Here is a 6,536-nt window from a genome sequence, read left to right as displayed (position 1 = left end):
TAACTCAAATATTCTCCTCCACGATCAGATCGTAGAAACTTTATTTTCTTGTTACGATGATTTTCCACTTCACTCTGAAATTCTTTGAACTTTTCAAATGTTTCAGACTTATCATTAAGTAGATATACCCATATCTGCTCAAATCATCTGTGAAGGTGAGAAAATAACGATACCTGCCGCGAGCCTGAATATTCATTGGACCACATACATCAGTATGTATGATTTCCAATAAATCTGTTGCTCGCTCCATAGTTTCGGAGTACGGCGTTTTAGTCATCTTGCCCATGAGACATGGTTCGCAAGTACCAAGTGATTCATAATCAAGTGATTCCAAAAGTCCATCAGTATGGAGTTTCTTCATGCGCTTTATACCAATATGACCCAAACGACAGTGCCACAAATAAGGTGTACTATCATTATCAACTCTGCATCTTTTGGCTTCAACATTATGAATATGTGTATCACTACTATCGAGATTCAACAAAAATAGACCACTCTTCAAGGGTGCATGATCATAAAAGATATTACTCATATAAATAGAACAACCATTATTCCCAGATTTAAATGAATAACCGTCTCACATCAAACAAGATCCAGATATAATGTTCATGCTCAACGCTGGCAGCAAATAATAATTATTCAGGTCTAATACTAATCCCGAATGTAGATGTAGAGGTAGCGTGCCGACGGCGATCACATTGACTTTGGAACGATTTCCCACGCGCATCGTCACCTCGTCCTTAGCCAGTCTTCACTTAATCCGTAGTCCCTGTTTCGAGTTGCAAATATTAGCAACAGAACTAGTATCAAATACCCAGGTGCTACTGCGAGCTCTGGTAAGGTACACATCAATAACATGTATATCACATATACCTTTGTTCACCTTGCCATCCTTCTTATCCGCCAAATACTTGGGGCAGTTCCGCTTTCAGTGACCAGTCTATTTGCAGTAGAAGCACTCAGTCTCAGGCTTAGGTCCAGACTTGGGTTTCTTCTCTTGAGCAACAACTTGTTTGCCGTTCTTCTTGAAGTTCCCCTTCTTCTTCCCTTTACCCTTTTTCTTGAAATTGGTGGTCTTGTTGACCATCAACACTTGATGCTCCTTCTTAATTTCTACCTCCGCAGCCTTTAGCATTGCGAAGAGCTCGGGAATTGTCTTATTCATCCCTTGCATATTATAGTTCATCACGAAGCTCTTGTAGCTTGGTGGTAGTGATTGAATAATTCTATCAATGACACTATCATCCGGAATATTAACTCCCAGTTGAATCAAGTGATTGTTATACCCAGACATTTTGAGTATATGTTCACTGACAGAACTATTCTCCTCCATCTTGCAGCTGTAGAACTTATTGGAGACTTCATATCTCTCAATCCGGGCATTTGCTTGAAATATTAACTTCAACTCCTGGAACATCTCATATGCTCCATGACGTTCAAAACGTCGTTGAAGTCCCGGTTCTAAGCCGTAAAGCATGGCACATTGAACTATCGAGTAGTCATCAGTTTTGCTCTGCCAGACGTTCTTAACGTCATCATTTGCATCTGCAGCAGGCCTGGCACCTAGCAGTGCTTCCAAGACGTAATTCTTCTGTGCAGCAATAAGGATAATCCTCAAGTTACGGACCCAGTCCGTGTAATTGCTACCATCATCTTTCAACTTTGCTTTCTCAAGGAACGCATTAGAATTTAACGGAACAACAGCACGGGCCATCTATCTACAACAACATAGACAAGCAAAATACTATCAGGTACTAAGTTCATGATAAATTTAAGTTCAATTAATCATATTACTTAAGAACTCCCACTTTGATAGACATCTCTCTAATCATCTAAGTGATCACGTGATCCAAATCAACTAAACCATAACCGATCATCACGTGAAATGGAGTAGTTTTCAATGGTGAACATCACTATGTTGATCATATCTACTATATGATTCACGCTCGACCTTTCGGCCTCAGTATTCTGAGGCCATATCTACATATGCTAGGCTCGTCAAGTTTAATCTGAGTATTCTGCGTGTGCAAAACTGGCTTGCATCCGTTGTAGATGAACGTAGAGCTTAGCACACCCGATCATCACATGGTGTCTCGGCACGACGAACTTTGGCAACGGTGCATACTCAAGGAGAACACTTTTACCTCTAAATTTAGTGAGAGATCATCTTATAATGCTACCGCCAATCAAAGAAAAATAAGATGCATAAAGGATAAACATCACATGCAATCAATATAAGTGATATGATATGGCCATCATCATCTTGTGCTTGTGATCTCCATCTCCGAAGCACCGTCATGATCACCATCGTCACCGGTGCGACACCTTGATCTCCATTGTAGCATCTTTGTCGTCTCCCCAACTATTGCTTCTACGACTATAGCTACCGCTTAGTGCTAAAGTAAAGCAATTACAGGGCAATTGCATTGCATACAATAAGGCGACAACCAAATGGCTCCTGCCAGTTGCCGATAACTCTGTTACAAAATATGATCATCTCATACAATAAATTTAGCATCATGTCTTGACCATATCACATCACAACATGCCCTGCAAAAACAATTTAGACGTCCTGTACTTTGTTGTTGCAAGTTTTACGTGGCTGCTACAGGCTGAGCAAGAACCTTTCTTACCTACGCATCAAAACCACAATGATAGTTCGTCAAGTTAGTGTTGTTTTAACCTTCTCAAGGACCGGGCGGAGCCACACTCGGTTCAACTAAAGTTGGAGAAACTGACAACCGCCAGCCACCTGTGTGCAAAGCACGTCTGTAGAACCAGTCTCGCGTAAGCGTACGCGTAATGTAGGTCCGGGCCGCTTCATCCAACAATACCGCCGAACCAAAGTATGACATACTGGTAAGCAGTATGACTTGTATCGCCCACAACTCATTTGTGTTCTACTCGTGCATATAACATCTACGCATAAACCTGGCTCGGATGTCACTATTGGGGAACGTAGTAATTTCAAAAAAAATCCTACACACACGCAAGATCATGGTGATGCATAGCAACGAGAGGGGAGAGTGTTGTCTAGGTACCCTCGTAGACTGTAAGCGGAAGCGTTAGCACAACGCGGTTGATGTAGTCGTACGTCTTCACGATCCGACTGATCCAAGTACCGAACGTACGGCACCTCCGAGTTTAGCGCACGTTCAGCTCGATGATGTCCCACAAACTCCGGTCCAGCAGAGCTTTGCGGGAGAGTTCTATCAGCACGACGGCGTGATGAAGGTGTTGATGATGCTTGCCCGAGATTCGATCGTCACTTTCCCGAGATTCGATCGTCCGTATAACAACATACTTGTCGTGATGATGAAACCGTATAACAACATACATTGTTCCCTTTGTCATCGGTATGTTACTTGCCCGAGATTCGATCATTTGTATCTCAATATCTAGTTCAATCTCGTTACCGACAAGTCTCTTTACTCGTTACGTAATGCATCATCCCGTAACTAACTCATTAGCTACATTGCTTGCAAGGCTTATAGTGATGTGCATTACCGAGAGGGCCGAGAGGTACCTCTCCTGCAATCGGAGTGACAAATTCTAATATCGAAATACGTCAACTCAACAAGTACCTTCGGAGACACCTGTAGAGCATCTTTATAATCACCCAGTTACGTTGTGACGTTTGGTAGCACACAAAATGTTCCTCCGGTAAGCGGGAGTTACATAGTCTTATAGTCATAGGAACATGTATAAGTCATGAAGAAAGCAATAGCAACATACTAAACGATCAAGTGCTAAGCTAACGGAATGGGTCAAGTCAATCACATCATTCTTCTAATGATGTGATCTCATTGATCAAATGATAACTCATATCTATGGTTAGAAAACTCAACCATCTTTGATCAATGAGCTAGTCAAGTAGAGGCATACTAGTGACACTATGTTTGTCTATGTATTCACACATGTATTATGTTTCAGGTTAATAAAATTCTAGCATGAATAATAAACATTTATCATGATATGAGGAAATAAATAATAACTTTATTATTGCCTCTAGGGCATATTTCCTTCAGCAGCTCCCAGCCTCCCTTCGATGGCGGCTCGGCTGCCCATGGAATCTCCTGCCGCAGCGTGCTAGTGGTGCCGCGTGGTGCCAGTGCCTCTTGATCTGGCATCGGGGAGCCACCCCAGCAGACATCATCCTAGGATCTGGCAACAGGGGCAGAGCTGTGATGCCTTCTAGAACCACGTCGGTATTTTCCAAAAGAGGAAGGGATGATGTAGCACAGCGACGGTAGGTATTTCCCTTAGTGATGAGACCAAGGTTATCAAACCAGTAGGAGAACCACGCAACACAACATAAGCAGCCCCTACACATAAATAACAAATACTCGCAACCCAACGTGTTAAAGGGGTTGTCAGTCCCTTTCGGGTAACGGTGTCAGAAATTGGCGCGAAGACGTGACAAAATTGCAATAGATAGGATAAATAGATCGTAAATAAAATAAAGTGCAGCAAGATATTTTTGTATTTTTGGTTTAATAAAACTGAAAATAAAAGCAAAGTAAAATAGATCGCAAAGGCAAATATATTAAAGAAGAGACCCCGGGGCCATAGGTTTCACTAGTGGCTTCTCTCGAGAAAAAATAGCAAACGATGGGAAAACAATTACTGTTGGGCAATTGATAGAACTTCAAATAATCATGACGATATCTAGGCAATGATCATTATATAGGCATCACGTCTAAGATTAGTAGACCGACTCCTGCCTGCATCTACTATGATTACTTCACACATCGACCGCTATCCAGCATGCATCTAGGGTGTTAAGTTCATGGAAAAATGGAGTAATGCAATAAGAACGATGACATTGTAGACAAGATCTATTTATGTGGAAATATACCCCATCTTGTTATCCTTAATAGCAACGATACATACGTGTCGTTTCCCCTTCTGTCACTAGGCCAGCCAGCGGCGGCAGTGGGGTGCCTCTTCCTTCTCCTGCCCCCCTTGTGCTTCCTTCTTGTGGCAGCTCCCAGCCTCCCTTCGTCGGCGGCTCGGCTGCCCATGGAATCTCCTGCCGCTGCGTGCAAGTGGTGACGCGTGGCGCTAGTGCCTCTCAATCTGGCATGGGGGAGCCGCCCCAGCAAACGTCATCCTCGGATATGGCTACAGGGGTGGAGCTGCGCGTATCCTTCGGTGGTCGTCCGCCGACGCCCGGCGGTCGGCTTGGTTGCAGTATGTGGTGGTGTTGCGCCGGTGCGGCAGCTGGGGTGGCCAGTTGTGCCCTTGCGGCCTGTTGTGTGTGGGCAACAGGTGAGGGTGAATCTTTGGTTATCATGTGATGTTCCCTTCACTTTGCAATACTTCACAAAATCTGGAGTGCATTGGTATCCTCCAGAGTCATGCATATTCCACTATATTGTTGATCCTATTGTCGGGTTTGTTCTTCTTTCTCGTTGAAGTGTTTCGGCATCCTCATAACGTAGTCACCCATGTCTGGCTAGACTATGATGGATGCGTCACACCGAGAGGGCCCTAATAATATCTCTCCATCGTCGGAGGAGCAAATCCCAGTCTCAAGTTATCCAATCTCTTGTCAAACTTTCCGATGAACCTATAAGTTGTTGTTATGATCACCTAGTTACAGATGACGTTTGAGCAACCCCAAAATCTACCGTACGGTAGGAAGTGACTACGGTACTCTCATGGTCCGAGTAACTAAAAAACATGCGAACACTCTGTATTATTACTATTGATTTTCAGATGATATTATCTCAAAGTACAACAATCAAGTTTGATTCGATTCAATATGATCATTTTCTAACGTCATACTCTCAATTTTGTTTTAGTACTACCGTTACACTTAACGATGTCGTAAGATCCGGAAAACATGATCACCAATAGCACTTGAGCCAGTAGAGGCAAGACTAGGAACCTATTCTTTACCGTTTATCATTTCAAACAGGATTTGTTCCACACATACATATCAGTTTTCCACTGAATCGCATATTTCAGGGTCATGGCAGTTGTAGCATGACATAAACTCTTAATTATGAACACAGAAGTATAATAATACGATATTATTGCCTTTAGGGCATATTTTCAACAAGAAGTTCAAATGTATAAAAAGTTTCAATAAGGAATTTTTGATTAGAAAGATATGAATCATCTAAACTGACAAAAGAAAACTAAAAGTAATGAAGGTTGAGGACAGAGGAAAGATATTGTAGGCATGCAAGTGTGAGACCATGAGATGGAAAAGAGAGAAAGAGGGGCATGCAGATGCAAATGGGATCGGATCCTATATTGGAGCAGCGGCTGAGATATGTGCTGCGTGCGACCAGTTAGGATTCACCTTATTCGATGCAGAACGACCAACCACGTGTTCACACACACACACACACACACACACACACAAAAAAAAATTGAGTCTTGAAGTTATGCATAAAAAACTAGATGCAACTTAACTAATGCTCATAGATGAGAATTAGCAAATTCAATAGTACAACGTGATAGAACACTTGAAATATGAGATAAGATATTGTGTATTAAATTAATTTCATCCGCATTTCCTTATA

This window comes from Triticum dicoccoides, chromosome 6B (assembly GCF_002162155.2).
Source record: "Triticum dicoccoides isolate Atlit2015 ecotype Zavitan chromosome 6B, WEW_v2.0, whole genome shotgun sequence".
NCBI lineage: Eukaryota > Viridiplantae > Streptophyta > Magnoliopsida > Poales > Poaceae > Triticum > Triticum dicoccoides.
This window is presented reverse-complemented; position numbering follows the sequence as displayed.